Source organism: Pantherophis guttatus, chromosome 5 (assembly GCF_059756535.1).
Source record: "Pantherophis guttatus breed Tessera chromosome 5, ASM5975653v1, whole genome shotgun sequence".
In the NCBI taxonomy this organism is placed as follows: Eukaryota; Metazoa; Chordata; class Lepidosauria; order Squamata; family Colubridae; genus Pantherophis; species Pantherophis guttatus.
The window spans coordinates 96862497-96879479 of record NC_142067.1 but is presented as its reverse complement, the minus strand read 5'-3'; the positions used below and the strand labels follow the sequence as shown (position 1 = coordinate 96879479).

The 16983-nt window shown below is 33.9% G+C and overlaps 1 non-coding gene across 1 annotated transcript; it reads left to right on the top strand.

Moving 5' to 3' along the window:
- Positions 1-2168: 2168 nt before the first annotated feature.
- Positions 2169-2275, top strand: LOC117667419 (U6 spliceosomal RNA). Its single transcript, XR_004592037.2, has one exon. It is a non-coding gene; the product is annotated as a U6 spliceosomal RNA (small nuclear RNA).
- Positions 2276-16983: the final 14708 nt, after the last annotated feature.

The window sequence follows — 16983 nt, the reverse complement described above, 5'->3', positions numbered from 1 at the left end:
GAAGTTGAATGATTGTGGAGGAAGAAATCAATGGTTGTAGCAATAGTAATAGGAGCCCTTGGAGCAATACCCAAAGGTTTGCCTAGATACATGGAAACTTTGAACTTATTAGACCTGAATATTCTGATTTTTCAAAAAAAAACCCCACCTTACTCGGATCTGCCTATATACTCAGACGTTACCTTAACAGCTCTTAGGTCCTTGGTTAGGACTTGAACTTCAAGTTTTTTTCAGTCCCATACTGTGAATCAAATTGAAGATTACATTTTAAATAAACTGGACATGGTAGGTCCAAATAGTTATCAACACACTACGTGCCATTCCAAAAAATCTTGGATGGTATTTGAAAAATCTGCACATTGACAAAATTTCCATCTGTCAGTTGCAAAAAGCCACATTGCTTACAACTGCACGTATACTACACCAATACATTATAATGTCTTTGGGAAGAACTTGATGAGTATGAAGGCCAACACCAGCAAAAGAACTGGGAGCTATAACTTCACGTTGTTGTTGCATGTGATTTAACTTACTTCTAATCTATACTGTATATTAGTCTCCCAATTGAGTACGTTGTTGTTGTCCCTAGCACAATCATCTCTCCCTACATGTTTATGTAATTGTACGTATGGATCTGAAACTTAAATGATCACAAACATAAGTAGAGAAAAAAATCATATGATTATAGGGTTGTTGTTTTCCAGCTTTCAACTGCAAATTACACCTTAAATTTGTCTAGGAATACTGCAAACCAATATATTGTGTAAAACTTTCATCTTAATCTAAGATAAATCGAGAAGGAGGAAGAAGTCCGTGTGTGTGTGTGTGAGAGTGAGTAGTGACTGAGTGAGTAAGTGAACAAATGAAATTGCAGGTCTGCATGAAGGAGAAGCTAACCATCCTTCTTCCTTATTTCTTTAGCTATGTATGCTTAAAATCATAAAAGCCACATTAAAAGAAATAAAGAAGAAATAACTTGTGCTGCATTTGCCAGTGCTACTGGGGGAAAAAAGCCTTAGAGCTGTTCCTACTATAAAAATAGAATGAGAAAATCGAAGAAAGGTTGGGAAGAAGAAATCAGCAGAATTTGATCTGAAGTTCTACAAATCTGTAATTGCTGAACATTTCTAAAGGTGAAATATGAAACATTTAGTTTGCTTTTAATAGCCAGTACCAACGGACAACCTTATCGCTGCTGTGAGAATGATAGCAAATATTTGCTTATTTGATGCATGCAATTTAGAACATTAAGATGTTCCAAAAGTCATAGGCATCAGAATGTGTATCTTAAAAATAATAATTTGGATGGACAATTGTATCACTGCACATTTAGTTAGTTTTATTTTCTTCTACCTCTACCTCCAAAGATGTGTTGGAATTTGTAACCAAGGAGATACATAATTTATTAGCCTTGGACTTTTAAAAATGCATTTTTCATGGTAAGCTTTTAAAGTCACCTCTCCACACTGCTTGATAAAGCTACAGCTCCATCTAGCGTTTCTATAAAAACATTAAAAAATATTTTGGGTTGCTGTTTCAGAACCAAAGCAATATTGCACCTTCACCTCTTATGAATTTAATATATATTTAGACTGAAGGAAGATTTTAAGATTCTTTTAAAATTGTATTTTTTTAAAAAAAAAAAGATCAATTATTAAATAGTTCATTTAATTTGAATAAAAGCAATTTATTCCAAGGACTTAAATAAAAAAAGACATTATGAGATGCAATGAGATTTAAAAACTAAAACACATTTTAAGATCCTACATATCACGCATTCATTAGCCTATGTGGTACTCAATTCTGCTTTCATGTAGTATTGACCATATTTTATTTTTCCTGTTATTCTGTTGTATAATTTTACTATTTATTTTGGAAAAAAGGATCCTTTTTGTCATGTAGTTAACAGCTCAGATTTGTTCTCATAAGTGACCTTCATGTGGAATCCCAGATATAGGGTCCATCACATCTTTCAAATAAGCCCTTCATTTCTTCTTCTTTTTCAGATCATACAGTTGATCTGAGATTATATGCATATACTACCTCACACATTCCTGCCACAGTTTAAACTATATATCATATAATTTAAGGGTAATTGATTCATTCTTAAACTTCATGACTTTATCTTTACGGTGTTGTTGCTACTGTTACTATGAAAGAAAGAAAGAGTGCTTGTTTTGGCAGCACATATACTAAAATTGGAACGATACAGAGAAGATTAGCATGGCCCCTGCGCAAGGATGACACACAAATTCGTGAAGCGTTCCATATTTTTGCAAGCTAGATGGAGAGAAGATCAGAAAATTGGTTTTCTGCAAAATGAGGAGAACTTGGTAAAACAGATTAGAGATCAAAGTCAAATGCATATAAAAAGGTTGTATAATGCGTTGCTAGAAATAGATTCAGAAACGGAGTTAGTTAAGGACTGTATGATAAAGTGGACACAAAATATTGAAGAACCAATAATGATGGAAACAACAACTAAGTTGATTTTAAATTTAATAACAGCAGCCAGACTCTTGGTGGCACAGTACTGGAAGAAGGAAGACTTGCCTACTATTGAAGAATGAACACTAAAAGTAGTGAATTTAGCAGAGATGGCTAAAATTTCAGCGTATTTGAAGGATCATTCAAATGAAAGATATATATTGGAATGGAGAAGATGGATTGACTATATTCAAAACAAATATCGGACTAAAAAGTTTCAAATAGCTTATGAATGAAATCTATATTTCCTTTTTGAATATGTTTAGTTAGTTGAAAGGGAGTTAAAGAGCAAGGGGGAGTTTGGAGACCACAGAAAGTTAGCTTATTTTAGCTTATGTTTGTTATGCTATACCCTGTTTTTGCTCTGGGATGTCCGGGGGGTGGGTCTCAGGGGGGAGGGGAGATGGGGAGGTGGGAGGGGGGAAAATTGTTGTAATGATTGTTAAAACTTTTTATATAAAAAAAGAAAGAAAGAAAGAAAGAAAGAAAGAAAGAAAGAAAGAAAGAAAGAAAGAAAGAAAGAAAGAAAGAAAGAGAACACCAGAGCAAAATGGGTAACAAAACCTGCCACATCAATCAAGCTGAAGAGGTGAGGAAAATGGAATTTTGTTTCTTCGACAAAAGCAAGGCCTGATTCTGGAATGAACAGGCATGCACCAGATGTTCTTCCTTCAGGGGAAAAGCAATTGGCAGTCCCTTGTGGCAGCCTCATCCCAAGAAGACGCAATACAGTTCAGCCAAGTAACCATTAGGGTTCTCCTATCTTAAATATCTCATTTAAAGCAATAGGTCATCACTCTTCTCTTAAGAGTTTTCATCAACTGGTTCATCACCAATAGAACTTTATGTTCTAACACAAATTACACATGCATTTTATAATACTTACAAAGGTTCAGGATAGATGGTTTCAAGCTGTGGGACATTCACTTCTTGAACAGGGGATTGGGGTCCCACCACACAGGGTTTAATTGTGGTTTTGCTTGCATTGCATTAATGTGGGTTATATTTTAGCTGCTTTACTTCATTTGTATGATGATTTAGTTGTAGATGTAATATAGCAATCTCTTTTAATATTTTAACTTTTGTTGTGTTATGAGATGTTTTCTCATAACACATAACATATTTTTACTACCGGTTCTGTGGGCATGGCTTGGTGGGAGTGGTGTGGCTTGGTGGGTGTGACTTGGTTGGCATGGCAGGGGAAGGATACTGCAAAATCCCCATTCCCTCCCCACTCCTGGGGGAAGGATATTGCAAAATCTCCATTCCCACCCCACTCTGAGACCAGCCAGAGGTGGTATTTCCAAGTTCTCAAAACTACTCAAAATTTCTGCTACCGGTTCTCCAGAACCTGTCAGAACCTGATGGATTTCACCCCTGTGTTACAGATAATGATAAACTGTCCATATTTAGTTGAAAAATCTTATGAATATTTGGGAAAACAAACCAAGGATGATTGGGGATGTTCTGTTGTTATCTCTAGCTGGATAACAATAGTGTATCTCTAACTGGAGACTGAGACAGGACGTGTACAAATGTAGGTCATATTCTTTTTTTTTTTTTATGAAACTAGTGAGACAATTTCCAACAGATATAAAAGAATTAGGTGTTAATCCTTTCCATGAACTGAACCTTAGATCATGCAGTGTCTATGTATTTCTAATTAATCTAATTTGTAATAAAATATATTAAACAGACAAGGACTACTGTAGTTTCTGGAGGTTGAAGAATGTACATGAATTAAATCTTCATGTGAAAGTAGTGATCAAGAACATAATTAATTCATATTAACATAGTTAAAGATAAAAGATGTGCACTGGGATCTTTCTTTTTCTTTTACTTCAAACTTAAGTCACTTTAGACACTGCCATGTAGCTATTTAAAATGTCCATTTTTATCATAAATTTATCAAAAAATAGATATATCAGAATGTTAATGAAATTGATGATTACTATATATGGCCTTCACAGATCCTGGGTTGCAGTAACCTAGAATTAGCCAGTAATCTAGAATGTGTTAATTTATTTTTTTAAAAAATAATTAGACATATTCAACATATTTCCTCATAAGAAAGTCCCATTGAATTTTAGCAGGATATACCCCCCTAAATTGTAGGTGGGCAAACTTTTGGCTTCACTTCCCAGTCGGTTGATATTCACAGACATGCACATTTTTATCTAGAGGCATATAGACATACACCTAAAATAGTTTCCCTAACCAAGCTTGATGCAGCTCTAACCCTGAGTTCCTAAGGGGCATTTCCTTCTGATTTTCTGGAAGGCATTCTTCCTGCAAGCTCCAACAACTACTGTGCTTGCTAAGTACAGAAGACACAGTGACAGAAGTCATTCTGAAGCCACAACTTAATAGAAACAGCCTTCAAGGAATTGGCAAGAAGCAGCTGCAGAATAATAAATGAGAAAGAGAGGAACAAAAGCAAAGCAACATGAGGACATGACAATAGTTACAGACTCTAGAAGACTGTCCATCTCAATCTAAAAAGGTATTTAAATGATCACTCCTGTGTCATATTGTTTCATGGCACAATATCATAAAGAGTTGCTTTCTTCTTTTTTAGGTAAAGGTAACATTGATATAGAAAATAACTATACTATTTGTCCTCCTATACAACCTGATTGTTGCAGCATTATTGAGATGGTGATGATGATCATGATGATCATGATGATCATATGGCCTTGTTACATTAGCCAGGAGTCTACAATCCTAATGCAGAGTAGTAGTTTGGCTGCCAATTTACTAGCTATGTTGTGATACTTGCTCATGCGCTTCCCAAGGTGCACCACAGGAGGCCGAGCCAGCTTTTGCAACAGAAAGAAAGACAAGCAGTTCTTCCTGCAGCAGCATCCACGGTCCCCTTCCTCCACTGGAACCACCTCACAAACTGGGAAGGTTTAGAGCTGGCAGGAATCTGACCATCTGCACAAAGCACCAGCTCTTCTCTTCACCAAAGTGGTACCTATTTATCTACTTCTATTTAAGCTGAAGCAAGTGACAGGAGCTCAATCCACCATGCAGCAATAGGGCTTGAATGCTGGAGCAAAGACAATCTCTAGCATCATTAAGCCAGTGAGTCATTGTGGCTCCTATTGGTATGATATAGGATAAAGATACAGCAAAGGAACATTGTATAGTTCTCGCAAACCAGGACTAGACCTTTAAGATTCTATTTTACTGTTTATACTGAAGTTTGAAACAGAAGATTTTAACAACGTACCACTACTTAGACATATAATGACCAATGAACTGGTTAACAATCAAGATTCATACATTTGTTACATGTTTTATCAATTTGAAAATGAAGTTTTTATTAAAGCAATTGAATTTATGTTGGATAATAGCTTGTCCCTAGTTTCATAAACAAGCATTTGAGGAGCTCACAGTCTTTTAAAAACTTCTTTTGTCACAAAACATGAACCAGTTTTGCATATTTTCTTCTACCAAACGTTCATAAGTATAAATAATGAGAACAGCCTCTGGAAGGTGGGTTTGTAGATGGCTTACAGCTTATGTGCAGTTGATGGTTATGTTTCTTAACAAAGTAAAAAAGAAAAAGAGCATTAAACAGCACAGAATGGATTCAAGAAGAATACACAAGGAAGTAGTTGCATTTTCCATACAAAATAGCTCGGCATACATCGGGTCCCATCACTCTGGCAATGTCGTTTTGTTGCACCCAAGAGATGTGCCTTCCTGCCCTTTGGAACAGCATTCCCTCTGAGATGCCATTGGTCTGACCCTGCCTGACTTTTGAAAGGCATTAAAGGCCTATTTCTTTCTCCAGGGATATAGTCAGGGAATAGTATGATCTTGTTGGATATATTTTTCCTAACACTTTATGTTCTTATATTTAACATGTTTGGTTTTAATTATTTCTTTACTTCATCATTTTACAAGTTATTGCTATTTATTCCTGTTGTATGCCACTTTCAGTTGTGTACCAAGTAGGTGCTATATAAATCAAATGGATGGATGGATGGATGGATGGATGGATAGATGGATGGATGGATGGATGGATGAATCTAGGTAAAAGCTTCTATTCTGCAATTCACATATTGGAAAAATTGAATGTTTTTCATCATATTTAAAATTGCAATGAATATTGCATTATCTTATGAATTATTGGAATTTTGTCTGTTTTTCAATTGGTGAGCCATATAAAAGACATCTTTACATGACTCAACAAGAGTGTGGAAAGAGTCATCTCAATTTTCTTAATTATATTTACAAAATATTACTGAGGCATTGCCTGGAATAATTCATTCAGAATTTTTTGTATGTGTATGTTTTCAGAATAATGCAGATTCTTGTCTACAAGGAATCTAAAGCAATTAACACATTTAGATAAAATCTAAATATACATTTGTTATGAGTGGGAATTGTTTTAGCAGGCTCAAGCATCTAAAATCTATTGTCCAGCTCCTAGTGAATAGTAGAAAATCTTTAAATAAGACTATATAAATTAAAAGTCCGGGAAGAAAATTGCAAAAGGTATTTGTATTCTAAACCTATACTTGGATTATTGTTTCCTGAATGTAGGGCCTTCTTAATACATATGCTTTCCTGTTACCTTTGCTGATTATTGAACAAAAAATATTTGTAAATAATGTATTTTTACTTCCCTTTAACTGCCACCCATTTACCTTTCCTTCTCTGAATATCAAAGTATATAGAAATATATGCATATATACACACACACACATGTATATACAGTATGTATTTGTCTGTATGTGTTTCTCTCTGTGTGTGTTATGTATGTTAGATTTATATTCTACTTTTCTTACAGTAGCTCAAGATAAGCCACTCGTTTTTAGTAGGACTATTTCTTTCATTTTTTTACAAGCAACCTCATAAAATAGCTTAGATTGAAAGAATGCTACTGCTCAGCAGTATATACTGAGTTCCCATGACTAAAGATAGACCAGAATCTAGCTGCATTAACTTCTACACTTCGTTGTATCTCTATACTTAATTACTTCCTTACATTACACCATACTATTTTAAATACTCATGGGTTACACTTAAACTGACATTTTTTTAAAGTTACTGAAGTATTATTCATAACTTGTGTGATTCCAAAACTCTATACTAAATACTAAGTATCTTCATTGCTGAGGGTAGGACCCCCTGACTTCAAAACAACTGCCTATTAAACGTGGTTTCTATGTTTTCAATCTAAACTCCATTTCTTTTATTGTGATTTTTTAAAAAAAAAGATTAATGTGGGGTGAATGTATTAGTGAGCTCATGAACTGGGACATGCTCTAGAATCTGGCTAAGTTTTTCCTACATATTTAGGAGTGTGGTTGACTGTTCTTTTGATCAAATAAGTTCTGAATTCTTATTAGTGATTTCAATCCAACATGCAATAATTTGTTCTAGATTTTTGTCATATTAAATAAGAGGTTCTGAATAGAAAGATTGGTAATCCCTCCTTATCTGGGTATTGACTGCTGCAGAGAATGTATTCTGGTCTTTTTGATTCCTTCTTAACTTTTCTATTGTTTCTTTTGAATGGTATGTGAATGTGGTTTATTTCTGTGTATCTATTAATGATTAATTAATTAATTAATTAGTTAATTAATTTATATTTGAATTTATATACCGCCCTTCTCCCCCTAGGGACTCAGGGTAGTGAACAGCCAAAATTAAAATACAACATAAAAGTTAAGATAGCTAAAATAAATTAAATCAATCGGCCCCCAATTTTAAACCCCAAAGCTATACAATTAAAAACTAACCCATAAGAAACCTAATTAGGCTAGGCCGGCTTACTGAAATAAAAACATCTTCAGGGCCTTAAGGAAAGTACGGAGATCCGGGATCAGTCGTATTCCAGGAGGAAGCTCATTCCAGAGGGCAGGTGCCCCCACAGAGAAGGCTCTCCCCCTGGGGGCCACCAGCCGACATTGCTTGACTGACGGCACTCTGAGGAGGCCCTCTCTGTGAGACCGAAATGGCCGGTGATAGGTTATCGGTAGCAGAAGGGGGTCTCGTAGATACCCTGGCCCTAAGCCATGGAGTGCTTTAAAGGTGAGAACCAACACCTTGAAGCGCACCCGGAAGACCACCGGGAGCCAGTGCAGCTCGCGCAGGAGAGGTGTTATATGGGAGTGCCATGTCGCTCCCATAATCACCCGCGCGGTTGCATTCTGGACCAGTTGGAGCCCCCAGGTGCTCCTCAAGGGGAGCCCCATGTAGAGAGTGTTACAGTAGTCCAGGCGGGAAGTGACGAGAGCATGAGTGACTGTGCATAAGGAATCCCGATTCAGAAAAGGGTCGCAACTGGTGTATCAGGCGAACCTGATAAAAAGCCCCCCTGGCCACGGCCGTCATATGCTCTTCTAAAGACAGCCGTGTGTCCAGGAGGATGCCCAAGTTGTGAGCCCCCTCTGTAGGGGACAATGACTCGCCCCCAATAGCCAGCGATGGCACCCGCTGACTATATCAGGATGCCGGCATCCACAGCCACTCGGTCTTGGAAGGGTTGAGTCGAAGCCTGTTCCTCCCTATCCAGACCCGCACAGCCTCCAGACACTGGGACATCACTTCAAGGGCATCATTGGGGTGGTTTGGGGTGGAGATGTACAGCTGAGTATCATCAGCGTACAGATGACACTGCACCCCAAATCCATGGATGATCTCACCCAACGGCTTCACATAAATGTTGAACAGGAGTGGCGAGAGGACCGACCCTTGCGGCATCCCACAAACAAGGCACCTCGAGGTCGACCTCTGCCTTCATATACTTGCATATGAAACATATGCAGGCAAACATTGAAGCTCAGAGAACACTAATAACTTCACAGTTCACCCCTGAGCTATGTATATTCTCTATTTTTGGAATAAATATATATTTCTTCAAGAGAAGGCCTACTTGTTCAAACCAGCCAATAGAAATGTCAATATAGTAGTAGAAGTGGTAAAAGTCTAGTCAATTTTCTTCTGAGAAACAGTGTAAAATTGTCCAAGGTAGTTAAAATATGGTTTGGGTTGAGATAACATCCTATAGGATGCAATAAAATGATAAAGGGGATGAGTCTGAATCAGAGAAAGATTAACATAGCTCAAATTCTTTCTTATTTCTGTTCTCAGCCTGGTGTATAGTTGAGTAGCTTTTAAAATGATGACATTATTAATCTTGCTTTCTTGTTTCAAGTATGATAAGAGAGTGTATAATCCCAGTTGTTACATATATCTGGCATGAACTATATTTTATTTTTCAAAATAGGGTTACTTAAATTAAATGAATCACTTTTTGGCTAATTAATTTCTGGGGAATATGTAGCCAAGATATAGTCATATGAAGGTATCAATAGTGAAGCTATCCCCACCATCCAGAATACCTTGGAATAAATGTTGCACCTCCCTTAAAAGTACTGGAAATAAATATTCCATTTCCAAGATCTGACTGACATTTATTTTGCTAAAAATAATTATTTTGATACATACATACATACATACATGCATACATACATACATACATACATACATACATACATACATACACAACCAAACTTAGTCAATTAAAATTCCTTAACACTGACAAATTTAGCAATGTAACATTATAAAATGTTACATTGTTTCTGACAATGGCGTCTATATTAACATGACATCTGGTAACCATATGGGAAGTTCAGATAGACTTCATATAGGAATCCTATTTCACTGCAATTCCATTGAGCCATTCTTGGATTATTTTTGTATGATTTGATTATTCATGAAGCAAGTGTTAATTCTTTCAAATGACCTGTGGATGAAGTAAGTAACTTGTACTAGTCCCTTATATGTATGTGTTTTATATAATTAGTTCTCCTGAAAAAGCAAATATTGTAAATAGAATGTAAATAGAATAGAAATTGTCATTCCATAAATCTGATAAGATTAATTTTCAAGTTAAAAATTACAGCTTCTTTTATCCAAAAAGAAAGGAATGGAAATGGCCAATTAAAAAGCCAAACAAGCCATTTTAAATAATGCTGGGTTTTAATGACATGTTAAAACACTGAGCTCTGGTGACATAATTTTTTTTATGAATAGATCAAGAAAACAAAAGTATCCAAGCTACTCATAGTGTGGACTGACCCACATTACTTTATAAATTACAATATAACTTTATTGTTAAAATTAGTTCTTTTCACATACAAACACACACACACACACACACACACACACACACACACACACACACACACTCGAGTTAGTCAATTTGATTTTTCTGACAGGTAGATTGAACTCCAACTACATGTGTAAGTATTAACCATGATTGCAGACTATGGGAGAATTAAATGTGATTAAAGCCAGTACCATTGCCAATAGATTTGGTGGAATTGTATACATCTTAAATAACTTTCATAAATTTTTAGCAAAATAGTTACTAGTTTCTTAACAAACTGTTATTTTCTCTGCTGGTAAATCCTAACCAACATAACCAAGTGGTTTCTTCATAATTAGTTGTTTCTTTAAAAAAGCAAAACAGATAAATATGCCATTTATGAACTATTTTTGAACTTTTTTCTGTTATGGGAAATGATCTTTGAAAAGCCCATTAGTTTATAAGGATCTATTTGGAATCTTTTAGTCAACAGCATTTGAAATTTGCACAAGTGTTCTAATCAATACAAGGCAAACAAGTCTAATGATAACAATAGTAATAATGGTAGTGCAATTGAACACATTTGATTATTTGAAATTAATAGTATTTAAGCACTCTTTGTGTACATTACTTGTTGATAATCTCATGAAAATGAAACCTTACAAAACTAAGTTCTAAAAAATTAATTAGAACACTATTTTTTGATATTTAATTTATATTAAATGAAGATTTAAAAAATACACCCAGGTAGAAATCTTGACTAAAATTGATACAAAACTAAAAACAATATTAAGTGATTTGTGTTTACAAATCTGTGCAGTTTTACTTTATCTATGGAACAAAGGCGAAAAGAAAAAAAAAGACCCTTTTATTTAAAACCTTTTGTTCCAAATTAATTATCAATTACTGAATAATTAATATTTTATAAGGATATTGATTGGCCCTTAACTATTTATTTGTCAGCGATTAACAAATCAATGGAACCAATAGAGTTTAGTTTGTTAACAAAGTTCAAGACTATTTTGGAAGAACTACAAGATAATCAAGTGGTCAGTCTTTCTTTTCGGAAAATAATTTCCTGTTTTTATAATTTGTCACCAGAAAAATTGGTGCAAAAGGACTTTTCCATGTATTGATCTACTCTTCACATTGAAATACATATAGATTATATTGTATCTGTGATTTATATTTGTGATTTTTTTTATTGTAAGCCACCCAAACTGTACAAAAAAAAGGAAATTTTGGTGGAAACTAGGCTGTGGCTTATAGAGGCAAGTAGGAATCTGTTTATTTTCCCTTGTTCCAGTATTCTGCCTCAAGGGGAACAATTACCTCTGCCACCAAAAAGACCCCTTCCATATAAGGAAATTAATATCAACATTTATGTATGTCAAGTGAAATTGCTGCATTATTGCTTAATATTTGAGTTAATTCTGATTAACTGATAAAGTGTCTGGAATTTTTTAGTTTGAGAGCTACCTGAAGCTTCTTGTTCAAGAGGCTTCTAATTTTTTATAGAGTTTTCCTACTTGTTATAGCAGCAATGAATAGTTGCAGTCCTACCATGAACTATATTTACCAGATTCATATAATTTATTTCTATAAATTTCTAAAGTTAGAAGTATTACAATAGAATATTTCGGCTCCGGTTGTTATTTACTTGGTATCAGTGCAATAAAGGGATTATACATTGTAGCTAAGCTCCCATAAAAGTGATTGGCTAAAACAAATTGAAATTATATTATATTACTATAAAAGACAAGGCATAAAAATGCTGAAATAAGTGCCAATATATTGTTAGAAAAAAATTACAGACATATAGAAATTACCTTGCTCTATGCAATAAACACTAGAATACATGTAGCCCAGGTTAGGAGTCTAAAATTCCAGGTCAAGAATTTTGATCACAATAAATCAGGAAAATTTTCTCTGTTTTTTATTATTCATTATCAAAAAAAAGTTCAGTTGTGTTTTTTTAATTATTTAAACAATTATTTAAATTTTTAAAATGTTTATATTATTATATATCAAAATTGGGATAGGATGCCATTTTAATGTTTAATCTTAATAGAGTTTTACTGTGGGATTAATGCATCTTTTCTTGATATTTCCCCCCAAAATTAAAGCTAATTGAAATAACAAGGCAGGAAAATTGCAGCTAAATTGTGATAGTGGTATGATAATATCATATGGCTATGATATTATTATTGGTCACACAGTCAGCCAGATGTTCAGACTAGATTTGGCATATTTATCCACTTGTCAACTCCTTCCCAAGGACCTAGGATAGGCAGATTTTACATGAGGATACATAGAGATATACGTACATACATTTTAACTCTAAAATCTTCTGCCACATTTAAATTCCCACTTTCTTCATATTTGTTAAAATTGAATGAACAAAACACAATATCAGATACTTCAGCTAATAAATACCAATAGCAAAAAGCTTTTTCCTGAGCTTCTATAAGAAAATAGCAAAGAGCTTTTTCCTAAGCACACTGACTACCCATAAAATTGAAGCATCTAAAAGCATTATTATAAACTTATTGTATCCAGATAAATTTATCCTACACAAACACTTATGTTCAGGATCTAATTGTAATGTAAGTACCATTTTAATTTAACTTATAAATTAAACTATACATAAAATTATTTGTTCTTTTAATTTGTTTTCAATATATACTAAATAGATTTAAACTTTTATACAAAAGTTTTATGCAAAAGTGGTTTTAAAAAGAACCTGTTAAACATAGTTCCAAGTTTACCCTTCATCCTTAATTGTTTTGCTGTTTGTGTTTTATAAAATCAGATCTTCCATGCATGGGGAAAGTTCCTCTAATGCTATTTACAGCCTGTTCTCTGGGAGTTTGTTTAATTTTTCAGCCGCGTTCTATTTATTTTTTCAGACTTGAACAATTTGCTAAAATCCATGAAGAGAAATATTACTGAGTGCTATCAGACATTAAAAAATTATATTAACCTATTTTGTGGATAACTTGAAAATCAAAATGTATCTTAATGAAAGAGAAAAAGGAGAACATGAGATTTGTTACTTGCTGCAACTATAACTTCTCATACAGAATGATGAATTCTAGTTTAACCCAGATGGCGAATGAAATAAAATAAGATGGGATGGGATGAAAGACAGTTAGTAAGGCAATTTTGTCAGGCTATTGTTCCCAAGCTATGTATTTATGAGAACTGCATAAAAACAATTAAATTGAAATTCTGATTAAAAACAGATAACATGATTGCCTCAACGCTGTTTGTTGAATACTCAGAACCTCAAACAATTCTTCCCTTGCTTTACAAGAAGCACTGAGATGTTCAAGAAGCACTAATGTAGCTTAGAAAATAACTATTTTAAAAAAAACACCATTTTTTAAAAATTTTGTTTGCCCAAATCAGATAAATGTTATGGGTATTTTATTCATCATTTTTCTACTTATGTATATCGACATTTTCCACTTGAGTCTTCCTGGACTCCAAGTTGGGATGTCAAAAACTGTGCTTGCAGAAATGAAAGTATCCTCATTATGCAAATTTGGGTTTCACTGATAGGCATGTTCTGTTTTATAAATTACATCCTCTTGTCAGAAGTCAAATTGTATTTGAATAACTTCACGGAAATTGTCACCAAGATTTTCAATTGTGTGCCTTGTATGCCATTGTTGATTTAGTCAGAGAATAAAAAATGGACATATGTTGATTTTTAAACGTGTGCATGATTGTTTTGTCATAAATGTTATTTAAATGAAGCCTAGATGCATCTGTAATTTTTTCTGTTTATTTTTGTAAAGTTTGGCATTAAATATATGTAAATCTTTATATTTAATAAACTATGATAAATCACACCAGTTGCTGTATATTTTAGTTTTAACAAGTTTGCTTCCTACAAACATAGGGAAAAAGAATTCCTGTAGGGTAAAATAAATATACATGTTCTGAAAATAATAATAAATCTAAAAGTTAAAATGAAGTGAATACAATTTATGAAAATTATTTAAATCTTGTATAAAAGATTGCTTTCCTTATTTATATTCTCATAAAATTTACTAATAAATACACATCCAACTTTCAAAGGTTTCCTTTGTTAACAAGAAGACTCAACAGAACTCCAATATAAAATAAAATGCTTTTAGTTTTGAAAATAATACATCACCTTAAAAAAAGAATAGATGAGAGTTGTTACCAAAATGCTGGGTCCTTTGCACAATGCTTCTACTGATGTCAGGTTTCAAAATGAGTAATCTTGCAGCTGGCAGAATCTTTGATGTTAAGGACAGTGAGAAAGAGTGAAATGCTAAATCAAGTGGTTTTTTTAAAAAACATATTATTCTTGTGAAGACAATATAAAATCATTGGAGTCTTTTTTATTTTCCCCAAACCCTTTCATTCCTATTTTACTCAAAGGAAGAAAGCATAAAGAGGATAAAGAAAATGTGGAATTTCTTAAAATAAAATGTTATTATGTCTGTTTTTATTAAACAATTACACCAGTGATGCAAATGGAGCCTGGCTGAATATAAGAAATGTATTTTCCAACCACTGGCATTCATCATATTTGTTCAGCTCATAATATGAATATACAACAAATTCCTGGTACGGCTTTCCAGAGCCATTTGACTGAGTTTTAAACCCTTGACAGTAACAAATACAAATTGCACCACCAGCCCCAAAAAATTGTTGGGGCTAATTTTAATATTAATGAATTCTTTACAACTTCAGTTCAGCAGTTTCGATTAAGCTTTAATTAGTAGCCAGAGGGGAATCCAAAACAAAAATAAGGAGTTGAATTGCTAATTAAGTTACTTTGATGAGGTAGAGTTTTAGTAAAGGACTCATTGTTGTTGCCTGTGCAGGTTCTGACAAGCTAAAAATACTAAAGATTATCATTATTGTTACCAACATCATACGTTACCAACAGATTTTCTGCAAGAAGAAGACAGTTCATTAGAGTGCAACACTTTGGCCTGTCAGAGAAAGAATTAAAGGCTTGTTAATAAGATAGCAGTGCCTGGGAATGAGAGGCCAAAGCAAACAGACATTGGCTTTAACTCTGAATAGTGATAAATTATCTCATTATTTGATACGTTTGAAGCCAAGGTACCTGCATCTTTAAGCAATGCCCTCTTTGAAAGTACCCTACAACATGTCTGTTTGTTTGAGATGGACAGTGTTGCATAATCTTTTCCATTACACATGGGTGATATTGTACAGCCTCTTTGATAAGAGTATGAATAAAAAAATCCCCCCCATTGCTCCATTGTAATCACAATACATTGGGAAACACGTCCATAAAATCCAAAGACTGGATCCTTTTTCTTCTTCTTCTTAAAATGGGATTCTGTAACATCAGCTTCGGTTTGATATAGGTCAGTATCTTAGCCTGCTTATATTTTTATCAAAAGGTTTCTTAAACAGGGGAATTTGCAAACATTTTTAATTTTAGAAATGTAAAAATGTGCTGCTGAAGCTTCTAAAAGAGCTGTAATTATTACCAAGAAATTGTTTCAGTGATAGCAGTTTGACCAAGATGCAATACACACATGCACACCTACAAATCTGCCATACCTTGGGAAGGATTGTGTGGTATAATCTGATCTGTCTATACTTTGATATTTTCTATAATTTGTATTTTATCCTTTTTGCTTAAGGTTTCAAAGCCCACATACCCAATAACTAAGGGATAAGAAGAGACAGAAAAATAAATTATATTGTTTCTAGGGTATTAAATATAAGCCTGGCTATCACAGCTACATTCCACTAGCGAATTGTAATCAGGTACTTTGACTTAACACAGTTTTGTTTTATAATCAGAATGGTGCTGTATGCTGGAAAACCTATCTGCTGGTGTCTTAGGGGTTTCATACCTTGGTAAAAAATCTGAAAAACCATTGTATAATACTTTAAATCTATCCATTGTAATGTACCTCCAATAGTGAAAATCCACATCAAACTTTCCTCATAAATGTGGCCAGATGATTATACACATTATCACTAAAGCAAAAGAAAGAATCAAGGAATTAGAATGCAGCAGTTTCTGCAGGATAACTTTGGCTAAATCTTCTTTTAATGCATAGTTTTGCAATTTTCTTTCACTCAGCATGAAACTGATTAAAAGCTGCTCATAAGAAAAGGCTTTGCGCAAACAGATGTATTGTTTAATATATTTACATCTCTAAGTGGTTGAGAATGTGAACTGAAATACAGCATGATATGAGTTGGTAAAAAAGAAACATTGTAAAGGTAGTTTTTGAATAGATCATACAATTTTTTCTTGTTCCATTGCCCTTGACCAACTATGCAAAATCTGTTAAATGGAGCACAGTGCATCATAAGATAACTTACAGATGCAGTTATTTGGATATATTCTGAAA